The sequence below is a fragment of the Olea europaea genome, chromosome 22 (assembly GCF_002742605.1).
Source record: "Olea europaea var. sylvestris chromosome 22, O_europaea_v1, whole genome shotgun sequence".
Lineage (NCBI taxonomy): Eukaryota > Viridiplantae > Streptophyta > Magnoliopsida > Lamiales > Oleaceae > Olea > Olea europaea.
This window is the reverse complement of record NC_036258.1, coordinates 14,209,694-14,223,663: the sequence shown is the minus strand read 5'-3', so window position 1 is coordinate 14,223,663 and position 13,970 is coordinate 14,209,694. Positions and strand designations below refer to the sequence as shown.

The following is a 13,970-nucleotide window of genomic DNA, read 5'->3' as shown; positions in this document are numbered from 1 at the left end:
GAGGCCAGCGTCCCATCTCTGGGCCACCTCGTTTGAACTCCGAGACGTATACACTTCCTTCCCTTTGGTAAGGCTGAACGCCATTAGGAGAAGCCTCAGCATGGCTGAACCATCCACCATGTTGGGAAGCGTCGTCATCTCGGAGGAGAGGCCGGGGTCCCATCTCTGGGCCATCTCGTTTGAACTCCGAGGCGCATGTACTTGCCTCCTTTTGGCGAGGTTGAACGCCACTGGGAGAAGCCTCAGCATGGTTGAATCATCCATCATGTTGGAAAGCATCATCACCTCAGAGGAGAGGCCAATGTCCCATCTCTGGGCCATCTCGTTTAAACTTCGAGGCATATGCACTTGCCTCTTTTTGACGAGGCTGAACACTACAGGGAGAAGCCTCAACATGGCTGAACCATCCACCATGTTGGGAAGCGTCGTCACCTCGGAGGAGAGGCCAGCGTCCCATCTCTGGGCCACCTCGTTTGAACTCCGAGGCGCATGTACTTGCCTCCCTTTGGCGAGGCTGAAAGCCACTGGGAGAAGCCTCAACATGGCTGAACCATTCACCATATTGGGAAGCGTCGTCATCTCGGAGGAGAGGCTAGCGTCCTATCTCTGGGCCACTTTGTTTGAACTCCGAGGTACATGCACTTGCCTCCCTTTGACGAGACTGAATGCCACTGGGAGAAGCCTTAGCATGGTTGAACCACCCCCACCATGTTGGGAAGTGTCCTCACCTCGAAGGAAAGGCCAGCGTCCCATCTTTGGGCTACCTCGTTCGAACTCCGAGGCGCATTCACTTGCCTCAACAAAAACTTTTATACCTATTTATTCACAAGGCTCAACCACTACTAGCTTTATGCAACTACCTTTCGAACCAGACAGCAATATTCCTAGTTCGGCTGAAACACGGTCCAGTCAGGATCCATTCAGGTTACATTTATTAAGCTTAAATACAATTCATTTGCTTAAGTCCAATATTGGTCATGGCTCTTGAGGCTTGCGTACAATTTACTTGCTCAAGTGATTGGAGTTAGGATACCAAGTAAAGTTATTTAGTTCTTCAATCAACATTAAGTTCAATTGCTTGACGAGGCCAATGCACTTAAGAGAAAGACATTGAATGAAAGAAGATATTGTATTGATTTTCAATCAAGATTACAAAAGGAGGGGGGCCTGAGGCCAGTACATCAGAAATAATTGAAAAGAAAACTATCCTATGCCTAGGACGATGATGGAGGTGCCTCAGCAGCCGGGGCCTCTGCAGCCTGAGCATCAGAACTTCCTTCTTCTGCCTTTGCTACTTCATCCCCAACCGCTTCATCAGCTGGGGCTTGAGACACTTCATCCACAAACTCTGACCTCAACTGTAACATGTCTTGATTTGGGTAAAGTTCCTCAGCCCTCTCCATCATCTCGACATAAGCATAATATCTCTAGTAGGTACTAAAGCTCTTGTACTACTTGGTATTGTTGAAGTTGGCAATGTAGTCTTTCACCGCCTCCTCCTTTGCCACTTTGGCCTCTTTCTTTGCCTAGTCTGCTTCATCAACATACCACTTTATCTGGCCCTCCAAGAACTTGTATGCATCTTGGGCCCCAGCTAGCTCCAAGTTTGCCGTCTCCAAGGATATTGGTCATGGCTCTTGAGGCTTGCGTACAATTTACTTGCTCAAGTGATTGGAGTTAGGATACCAAGTAAAGTTATTTAGTTCTTCAATCAACATTAAGTTCAATTGCTTGACGAGGCCAATGCACTTAAGAGAAAGACATTGAATGAAAGAAGATATTGTATTGATTTTCAATCAAGATTACAAAAGGAGGGGGGCCTGAGGCCAGTACATCAGAAATAATTGAAAAGAAAACTATCCTATGCCTAGGACGATGATGGAGGTGCCTCAGCAGCCGGGGCCTCTGCAGCCTGAGCATCAGAACTTCCTTCTTCTGCCTTTGCTACTTCATCCCCAACCGCTTCATCAGCTGGGGCTTGAGACACTTCATCCACAAACTCTGACCTCAACTGTAACATGTCTTGATTTGGGTAAAGTTCCTCAGCCCTCTCCATCATCTCGACATAAGCATAATATCTCTAGTAGGTACTAAAGCTCTTGTACTACTTGGTATTGTTGAAGTTGGCAATGTAGTCTTTCACCACCTCCTCCTTTGCCACTTTGGCCTCTTTCTTTGCCTAGTCTGCTTCATCAACATACCACTTTATCTGGCCCTCCAAGAACTTGTATGCATCTTGGGCCCCAGCTAGCTCCAAGTTTGCCGTCTCCAAGGCTTCGACAGTTACCTTCTGGTGGTCATTGGAAACCTCCATTTTCTTAGTCAAGGAGGCCACCTCGCACTGGGACTCATATACCTCCTTCAATGCCTCGATCTGAGCCAAGGCAGACTCCAGCTTGGCCACATCTTCAAATTTTTGGGCCCTCGCTTCCTCTGCCTCGGCTCTGGCTGCCTTCAGCTCCTCTGCAAAGGAGGTCATCTTCTTCTCTGAGGACTAGGTCCTCGTTTGAAAGTTAGTAAGGGCCTCCCTACACTTCAGTACGAGGCCAAAGGTCCTCACACTTTGGCTCACGAAGGCCCTTGTCAAGTCCGTGACATCACAGAGGAGGCATGCAACTGCCACCAATTCGTCCAGAATTTGTAGAAGCTTTCTGTAGTACTTCAGATCTCAGATGCAGAGCCTCCACCAATGCTGGAGCCAGAACATCGTCTCTTCCGACAAGGAAGCTCGGAGACTTCTCTTGCATCCTCGTAGGCCTCTGCTTAGTGGCCTCCGCCTCTGCTGCTCTCCTCGCAGCTTCTTCCTTAGCCTTCTCAGCCTCGACTCGTTGAACCATTTCAATCTTTACCGCTTTTGAGGCAGTTGCAAGGAGCTTCGGCTGAGTGGCTTCTTTACCTTCGTGGGACACAGAGGTCTTGAACTTTCCTGATGAGCTGGTGATGTGTACTAGCTTCCTCTTCTTCTGCTCCTCGGGGACTTTTTCCTTCCCCCGAGGCTCTTTGGACTTCTCCGGCCTCTGAGGTGTCCCCTCTTCGGGGGCCCTTGAGTTGCCATCCTTAGAGAAATGCTCGACCCTGCCCCGAACCTCTTTGGCACCACTGGACCTCAATTTCAGGGGCCTCGCCTTCACAGTGGATATGGCCCTAAGTATAGAGGCCATGTCAAGGGCTGGGTATTCTCTCCTCTTGAACTTGTCTGCAGAACATGTCAATGCATCAGCATCAAAACAAAAAGTAAGAAATACACAAGTATAGGAGCTTCTTACCCTTGAAGGTCATCAGTTCAAAATCAAGGAAGTAGCGACTTCGATCGATGAGGTGGTCGAAGTGGCGAAGCTTCAGAGGCCTCTTGTAAATGTCCTCTATCACTTCAAACTCCTCCTTGCTCAACTCGAATCTCGTACTACGATCTGCAAAGGAAGCCTCAATAGTTAGATCTAAGAAATGTGAATACAGAATGCAAACTTAGGTTGAAGACTCACGAGCTTCGTAGTACTGGGTCGATACTGGGTTGAGGAACAATTATTGTTAATGTACCTCAGATTTTAGCTATCAAGCCTCGTAGGTTCGGTCCCAACCACCTCGGCTTCCTCATATTTTAGCCATCAAGCCTAACAGGTTTGGTTTCCCAACCACCTCGGCTTCCTCAGATTTCAGCCATCAAGACTCGCAGGTTCGATTTCCCAATGTTTTCCAACCATCTCAGCTTCCTCTTCATCATTCAGCTATCAAGCCTTGCAGGTTCGGTTTCCCAACCACCTCGGCTTCCTCTTTATCGTTCAGCCATAGGAAGCATCGCAGGTTCGATTTTTCCACCAACTCGGCTTCATCATTCTCATCACTCCTCGACAACAGCACGTCTCTAACTCCAACCATGATATAAATATCTATACTTGGATTTAGGGGACTATTATTTGGAGTACAAAAATTTCTAAATTTTTTTTCAACTTAACTGGCTCGCTTTACTTCATCAAAGTCCTCGCATTATATAAATGACTATACTTGGACTTGGGGGTCTATTGTTACGTGTCGCACACTTAGGCAACCAACCGGGGCCCACAGCCAACTCATACCGAACCACGTGGCACTCAGCTCGAGGTGATTTGCATAGCCGAGGCTCACAAATCGAGGTCCATAGAAGCCTCGACCCATATATATACCGAGGCCCTTTAAATGTGGACGAGGCCCTGTTGGTTGAAGCTCTATAGCTGAGGTAGCAGCCTCCGAATCACAAAGCAGCATCTTTCATAGACACTTCTCCCAAGAGATCCTCTACACAAAGATCTTAATAAAATGATTGATAGGACGTTTATCATGAGTGTAAATGTTAAGTCTTGTCACTAGTAGAGGCGGCTCTGCCAATTAATAAATGTATAGTAGGCTAGGTACGGATGATGCCTACGATTTGACATGTAAATTAACCGAATGAGGCCATGTGTACCTCGAACCAAAGGTCACGATCTAACTTGTGACACTATAAATACTACCCCATGTACCCCATACAAAGGCTAATGCAATTATCAATACAAGAAACTATACTTTACTCAACTTTCTCTCTTATTATCTCGCAACACAAATGAGTTCATACAAATTTGGATACATGTTTACAAATATCGATTGGTAATTATTATACAATCGGTCAACGAACATCCCGTCGGATTTCGAACGTTCTCGTCCCGCGTCGTTGAGCTACTCCCACGCCCTAGATCTGTCCATTTGAGACCGTCCACGTGTCTTTACGTGTTGGACTTTCGCTTACGTATGCGCGGGTGGGTCCAATATCTGTTGGTAACATTTATTGGGGTCAACATGGACCATTCATTTTTTCCATAGATTATTAATGGTCCAACATTCACATTCACTCTCCAGTTTCAATAGTTTCAATTTAGCAATCATGGAATTCAATTTCACCATCAATTAGAAGGTAACTTAAACCATAACTTGATGGGAGTTTGGGTTATATAAATAGATGGGTTTGGTCCCTTACACTGAAAACACAAGATACACCGTCAATTTAGAGTTTTAAGAGCTTAGAAGTGTCATTACCTAGAACAAAATAGAGAGCTTGATTTATGGGCATTTCATCTTTTCAATATGTTTTCCGTTTTATGTTGTTTTGGATCGATTTTTCTCCAACAAAATCCTCCACATTTAGGACGGCTAATGCAGCAACCAGATCGGAGCCAAGTTCTTAGAGATGGTTTGCGCGGAGCAAACCATTGATTCCAAGGGACAATACATCGACGACTTGGATTTGAAGTTGGAGAGGGTCAATGTGTACTAGAATGAGGCTTGTAGACAGTTTCTCCCTCATGCTATACTAATGGATCTCGAACTGGGTACCATGGATAGCATCCGGTTTGGCCCGATTGGATAAATCTTCTAACCAGATAACTTCATGTTTGGACAATCTGGTGCTTAGAATAACTAGGCTAAGGGGCATCACGCTGAGGGTGCTGAACTTATTGATTCAGTGCTTGATGTGGTGAGGAAAGAGGCTGAGAACTGTGACTATCTCCAAGGTAAATTTATTTTTGCGTCTTTGTATATGGGCATCTTTATTTAGATCTGTATCTATCATGTATATTTATGTAAATATATTCAAAATGTTTGAGATTTTTGAAGCATTTAAGTATTTAACCTGATTATAGTACATTTTTATGTCGATATATGGAAACCTTAATGTCTTATCCAATTTGTTAGTAACTTCACTACGTATTAGTATAGATAGCCTAATTTTCGAGGTTAAGTAGTTCTGTTTTTAGTCTTGTAACTATTAAATTTTAGGTGGTTTTAACTCATTTAGAAATGTTAAAACCAATTGATTTCAGTTGCGTGATATTCATGTCTGTGTTATATGATGTGTCTTTTAATGACTTCTCCTCATAGGGTCTATCTCATATTTATCCATGTGGTTGAAGTTGGCTGCATAATGAATTGCTATAAGTTGATAGAGCACTAATAGAGAAATTCTTTGGGACTCTATGTACAAAATGTAGATTGTATTTCACTTAAAATTTACTCCACATTGCATTCGAGGTATGACACTTACAAATGTTCGAGCTTCCCCTTGTTATTGTTAGTAAATTTGTTATGTAGTTGACATCGACTGTTTGAAGTCAGTGATACAATTGGTTGCCAACACAAATATGGACTTGGAATTTTGTTATTTTTATTTGAAAAGCTAGGTTGTGTTCATAGCAATCTTAATTGGGAAAGACTGTTGATCAATTGCACAAAACCAATGAACTTGGCAAACTTATCGAGTTTTATTTTGAGTATCCATGTGCAAGCCTAAAATCATGTCGCACACAAGAAAGAACAAGAATCTTTGTTCTTTCCAGACATCGACACTTTGACTTACATTCAGCTAGCTTTATATGCTAGTGATGCTTCTGGATTGTACACAAAATTTTCTCTGAAAACCGTTGTGGTTGCATGTATGTTAACTTACATGGTTTTTATATAAATTTCCTAATTCCATTTGTCCTGTATTTTCTTAATCTAGTTCACATTGTAGAGTTTAAAGTGCAGTATATAAATGATTATTACAACTACAATGTGGAAACATAAGCTCTTAAAGTGTAGAAAACCAAACCAATCTACCCAAAGCTTCTTCAACTCCACCAATAGAGTATCCTTTGATGTTGAGCTCAGATTTGTGCCACACCGAGTCATACACCGTCGTCAACAGGAATGACAATGGATATACAGAGAGAAGATCCGCTGGAAGCCACCAAGAATTTCGTCGGAGATAAGAAATGCTCTTACTTGGTTACTTCTATAGACTTTCTCTTTATTGTTATGTCAGGTCCAAATGAACCAAATGAATTTTTTTGTAATTATAGAGCCAAATCCATTTGAATTCAAATTCAAATATTGTACTATGGTCAAGTGTGAGTGTGACAAGACTAGCATAGGAGAATTGACCACAATATTAAACCCAACCATTGGATTTAATCTATGGTCCATAATATTCCTAAACTAGCACAATCCACTTCAATCTCTCTAGACCAATTAACTTATAACATGTGTATGGTGTGATCCACCTCACACACATAATATTTGTTTATTAGATGTTTCTTTTGCATCTAGGAGTCTTCTCATAGTGTCAAAATTTATGCTGGTTTCCTGACGATTTTATTGTTGTTTACAGGCTTTTAGGTTTGTCATTCATTGGGAGGAGGCACAGGGTCAAAAATGGGGACATTATTGATATCCAAGATAAGGAAAGAGTACCCATACTGAATGATGCTGACATTCTCTATGTTCCCATCTCCTAAGTTATCTGACATAGTGGTGGAGCCATACAATGCAACACTCTCAGTTCACCAGCTCGTTGAGAATGCTGATAAATGTATGATTTTTGACAATGAGGCGCTCTATGATATTTGCATCCGCACTCTTAAGTTCACAACTCTTAGTTGTAAGTTGCTGATTCCCTGCTAATTTTTAGTTTTTCTTCGTTTTAGAAGCTAGGAATATTAGATTGTTCTTGTCTTTCTTTGCTTCTTGGAAATCAGAAAAACAACCCTAATTACGCTATGAGGTTTTCTTATTTCAGTTTTATTGAAAAAATTTCGTATGGTTCCTTTGCAGTTTTGCTATTCATCTTTTATAGGCACTCGAGTTTTCCAAGTTAATAACTGTCCTGGTATGTGAATGTCACTTTCTATTGTTTTGAAATGACTAATGTTCTTATGCTGTAATGCAACACAAGTCTCATGATGTGAAGTCTATGGTACTCTTCCATCTTATGTGCAAAGATACATCTGCAATATTGCTTGGTCCTCAACCGCCCTGTGTACTTGTTAAGGAACTATATGTGTGTCTTTATGTCTTGTGGTGTTAACGAGTTATGTTGACTGAATTTTGGTGTTTGATATGCCTATTTGGGTAACAATCTGATTTTATTTGGCCTCCACATCTTATTAAAACCTTACATTTGATATTAAAATAAATTGTGTTGGTTGTGACAATGTTTAATGACTGAAATTGCATCATGCCTCTAGTTCTGTTAGCAGTCTTGACATAAGCATGACTTGTTGGCCTACCGTAGATGGTATATATTATATTATGTTGAATTTAGTATGAGAACACGGAAGATATAATACTGTTGGTGTTATTTTCCCTGAAATGTGTTTCTATTATGCCATTTTGTCCCAAATCTGGGAATAAAATGTTCTTAAATGCTATTTGGCTGTGGACTGATGATCTTATTTCTAACTTATTACCTAATTATTATTCTCTTTAGTTGGAGACCTGAATCACCTAATATCAGCCACAATGAGTGGTGTCACTTGCTGCCTTTGCTTTCCTGGATAATTCTTTATGGTTAGATTTGCCCCACTCACATCTTGTGGATCACAGTAATACTGTGGCCTTACTGTTCCTGAACTCGCCCTACAAATGTGGGATGCTAAGAACATGATGTGTGCTGCTGATACAATTTTGATATTGGACATTCCGATACAATTTCTTTAATGGTTGTGGTTAATCCACCCATTCTTTTCTTTCATGTTTGATTCTTGGCATGGTTTCAACTTTCACAATTAGTTTTATTATAGTTTACACCAATTCAATCATCAATTTTATGGATCGTTATTGCTTTCAACTTTTACAAGAAGCTTTACATTAATTCATGGAAAAATTACTTCAAACACTACATTTTAAGATTCAATTTCAAAAATCAGGGACCAATAACATTTAAAAAAAATCATGTATATCTACGACATCCAGCCCACCATTTTCCACACCATCCTACCTGTGATTTACTCCATTTTCTCCTCAAAAATCGAAAAATCAGATCTATAGGTTTCTAGAAACCACCAACTGCGGCCACCGCTAAAATCAGAACTGTATGCATGTCATGTTTGCAACGACAATATAGTTGTTAGCTTGATGCCCATTCTTCGAGTTGTGTTCTATAAAATCACATTATGAATTGACGTTCATTTATTTGCGTGTTATAATTTGAAGTGATTATCTGAGGTTCCATGATCATATAGGATGTCACAAATTGTATACTCGATGAATCGAGTATAGTAAGACACAATTTGTGATGTGATCAAAATTATGTCGTTCACAATCGATTCATACAGTTGGACGCTTTATGCTGATAAGATTGTATTGTTCTTATTAAGATTTGTCTAGATCTTGAGATAGGAATAATAATGTGTTTCGATCACATTGAACGGGACCGTGTAGATGACTCATTTGTGACCGTTTGAAATGAGACTCTCCTTGATTATCAAACAGGTCACTTAAATCCTAAGTGAGTAATGTACCTTTGATTGCTAGTTCAAGTTCTTTGAGGTACCAATGAGTGAAGTTTTAAATAGAAGATTGATCTCGGTACTTTGGGAATTGGGCTGAAACAATTAGAGATCATATACTTACAATAGTGGAATCCATTAATCATTGAGATGAGACTATCGTCACTCTAAGGTATTTCCTAGGCAAATTGAATCTGAGCTCAGTAGGTTGATGATGAGATCGTTAGACTTTACATTGTGATTTGATCACAATGAATTTGCCGTATGAAAATGGGACTTAGGGGGTAATACTTGTTGAAGGGCAAAACGGTCATTTTGTCAGTTTCAACATATTGGCGGTCAAATGGGGGTTGACTTGTGGAATGATAATCAGAGGATATTGTTATTGGATCATAATTTACTTCTATAACTATCACTCGACTCGAAAGTGCAATCTCGATTTTTCGGTAGAATAAGCTGGGATTAATAAATGTATCTCAATTGGTCAAGAGTTGACCAAATTGAAAATATCTATTGGAGCTTGAGTCATGTGAGTCTGGTTAGGTCCCTCTCTTGACTCCAATAAAAGATGTGTGACTTAATTGGTCTACTACAATAAAGTTCAAGGACTAATTTACTTCTATAACTATCACTCGACTCGAAAGTGCAATCTCGATTTTTCGGTAGAATAAGCTGGGATTAATAAATGTATCTCAATTGGTCAAGAGTTGCCCAAATTGAAAATATCTATTGGAGCTTGGGTCATGTGAGTCTGGTTAGGTCCCTCTCTTGACTCCAATAAAAGATGTGTGACTTAATTGGTCTACTACAATAAAGTTCAAGGAAATTTGTGCAATTTTCAAATCCTAATAGGGCATTATAATTATGCACTTTATTGGCATATTTTATATAAGAATTACGGTTTGCTACTTTTCACTTTCTTGAAAAGAAAATACACCTAGTGGAGAATAAGGGAGAAGATCTGGGAAGAAGCAATTGGCTAGGCCATTAAAAGCTCCTTCAAAAGGTTATCATCTCCCCTTTCTATATGTGAGGATTTTATAATCCAATGATCTCAAGGTCATTAAAATCCTTATTTACATGGTTTTAATCTTCAAAGGAAAATTAATTTCCTATTGTGATGATTAAAAATTCATTAACCAACAAATGGTATCAGAGTCAAGGTTATTGTAAGCCTTGAGTAGGACATAGTGTAATATGCATTTTAGTTAGGTGGTGTTGTTATTTGATTTTGACATGTTTATGCTTTAAATATGTTTAAAGTTATTGTTGATACATTCATAATCAATCTTGGCCCTAGAATTTCTTTTTACTTCCTATTGTAATTCATTTATTATAGTTATTCTTTAGAAATATTGTAAGCCATAAGGCACTAAAGTTTTTGTATTTTTTCTTCATTTTCATACTTGTATTTTGAGGAAGAAATGTAATCTTTGTTGCTGTATTTTCAATGAAGAGGAAGGAAGGACAAAAATGCAAGAAACTCAAGAAACACCTAACTGTGTGGTGGCGGCGGCGATGGTCGCCATGACCAGAGCAATGGCAGCCGCCGCGACCATAAACTGGTCGCTGCTACAATAGCAGCAGCAAGCTGCAGGAAAGTAGCAGCTGGAGCTGCTGCTTTTGTGCAACAGTGGCTGCTGGGGCCGCCTTGCTGGCGGCGGTGTCGGCGGTTCCTTTTTGGGGTCGCCGGAGATTGCGCAGTCGCCGAAGTTGTGTGTGCTTTGGTGTTGTGTGCGTTTTCTTGCTAGGGTTTGAAAATTGAGGTAATTTGGATTTTTTGGGCCTCTCTTTGATACTTGGGCCAATATTATTGGATAATGGCCTTGGTGGTTTAAGATTTGGGCCTAAAAATTAAATTGAACATATTTTCATGTTACATGAGGACCGACTACAAAGAAGATTGAAGAATTGGGCCGGTATGTGGCCCAATGTAATTCTTTTTATCCATATTGTAATTTAAATTCTTAGTTATTCATTTAATTATCGTTTTTACCGCTTTATGGATGGATGAATGTTTAATTATTATCGCATGTCATGTAGATTAAATGAAACATCACCCGGTGCACTAATATCATATGTATTTACATTTAAATATTTTTTTATCACTCTAAATTAATTAGATGTGGTTGAAAAATATTTTATATAATTAGTGCCATTATAATTGTTTGCATTTGGCGAACTAATTAAGTGAAAATCCAACGGTACAAAATAATAAGTGGGAGAGGGTTTATAGGCATGTATAAACTTACGGTCTCCTTCGTCATTCAATTTGTTATTAAAATACGTATGTTTAGTATCTAATTATTTAGGTCTCCCTATAAGAAAATTACGTTATTTTAGATTAACTGAAATTGAATATAATAATAGAATTTCTTTAAAAATGAAATAATGGGATGATCATCCTATAGACGATATCTTATATATTTCGAATATTTTTTTAAAATTATTGACGGAGATTATTACACTTATATATGAATATTTTTGGGGGACTTCCTATAGAATATTTCAACAAAATTATTCATAGGCCAAATAATAATCAATCCTCATTTTCTTGTGGTATGAGATGCCTAGCTCAATAAAATGGGTGGGAGGGTTCCAACCTTGCCAAGCTCAATAAAATGGGTGGGAGGGTTCCAAGCTTGCCAACAACTACATTGACCTCTTATAGAGGGTGTGTTAAAAATTGTAAGGGTTTAAGGTTTTTGATTACAAATATAGTTTTGGGTCTATATTTGCATATTCATATACATGCATCATACAAAGATTATTGTTCATTTTATTAATACACAAATCGTTAATTTTACAGAAAAATGTCGCTTAATCCATTATCAGTAATACTTAACAAAAATCAACTTGTCGGAGAAAACTATGATGACTGAAAAAGGAATCTTAATATTGTTCTTACCGTTGAAAAATATAAATTTGTGCTGGATGAAATTTGTCCCTAAACCCCTAAAGATGACTCCACGAAATCTCAAAAGGCTGCATATGAAAAGTGATATCATTTTGATGTGATGACCCGTTGTTACATTTTGGCATCCATGTCAAATGTATTGATATCATTTTGATGTGATGACCCGTTGTTACATTTTGGCATCCATGTCAAATGTATTACAACAGAAACATTAGAATATGGAAATTACTTTTGACATAATGGAAAGCATCAAAGCCGACAAGCTAGGCAAGCCTCCATTAGGGCAATCATGAACACACGCATGAAATCGGCTGCATCTGTAAGGAACAATATGTTAGCCATGATGGTCACTTCAATGCTGCGAAGGTTTTAGGAGCTGACAATGATTTCGAAACGCAGATTAACATGGTCTTTAAGACTCTTCCTGAGATGTTCTCACAATTTATAGTTGATTATAATCTACACAATATGGACATGTCTCTGATGGAATTAATGAAAGAGCTCCAAAATGTTGAATATGTTCTAAAGGCTAGAAGTGGAAGTGTTTTGACTATTACAGTCGGACTCTCTCATCCTAAGCCTTCTGGTGGCAAAGGAAAGAAGAGGAAGAGGCTAAACAAAAAGTCAGATAGCAAGTCAAAGGGGAAGAAAACTACTGCAGATGGGAAACTAAAGGAAAAGTATTTTATTTGTGGACAAAAGGGTCACTGGAAGAGGAATTGCTCAAATTACCTAGCTAAGGAGAAGCAAGGTAAAGGCAATAATGCCCTATTCATTGAGTCATGCTTAGTGGTTGGTTATACTAATATCTGGATTGTAGATTCTGGAGCCACTAATCATGTTTGTAATTCTTTGCAGGGGTTCCAGGAAACCAAGTATCTTAGTGAAGGGGAGTACACTTTTAGGGTTGGCACATGAGAAGTGGTATCTGCCAAAGCTGTTGGCACTTTTACTTTATGTTTTGAGAATCGTAGGCATTTGATGTTAGATGACTGTTATTATGTTTCCGAACTTACACGGAACTTGGTTTCCGTTGCACTTTTATATCATGTTGGTTATTTGGTACTTTTTACCTGTTCTATGGTGATTATTAAGTTGAATAATTCTGTTAGATGGTTGGGTCATATGGTTAATAGTCTTTATGTCTTAAGTCCTTTGATTGGCTCTATACATAAAACTACAACTGCTAAGAAAAGAAAGAGGTCATCTAGTACTAATGAAACTCTCTTATGACATCTTAGATTGGGTCATATCAATCTAAATAGGATTCGAATATTGGTAAAGGATGGTCCTTTAAATGAGTTAGAGGTGGAATCTATACCAACTTGTGAATCCTGTATAGAAGGAAAGATGACCAAGAGGCCTTTTAAGGCTAAGGGACTAAGAGCTAAAGAGGTTTTGGAATTAGTACATTCCAATGTTTGTGAACCTATTAGTACTCGGGCTAGAGGAGGATACGAGTACTTCATCACCTTCACAGATAATTACTCTAGATTTGGATACATATACCTTATGTCTCACAAATCCGAAGCTTTGGAGAATTTCAAGGAATTTCGGACGGAAGTTGAGAAACAATTAGGTAAGAATATCAAGGCCCTTCGATCTGATTGAGGTGGCAAGTATCTATCCCAAGAGTTTAAGGTCTATTTATCAGATAATGGGATATTATCCCAATTGAGTGCACCAAGAACTCCCCAACAGAATGGTGTCTCGAAAAGAAGAAATCGAACTCTTTTAGATATGGTAAGATCAATGATGAATTATTCCTCATTGCCTAT

At 39.3% G+C, this 13,970-nt stretch overlaps 1 pseudogene; it reads left to right on the top strand.

Moving 5' to 3' along the window:
- Nucleotides 1–4,369: 4,369 nt before the first annotated feature.
- LOC111371179 lies at nt 4,370–8,648 on the top strand (annotated as a pseudogene).
- The last annotated feature ends 5,322 nt before the right edge of the window (nt 8,649–13,970 follow it).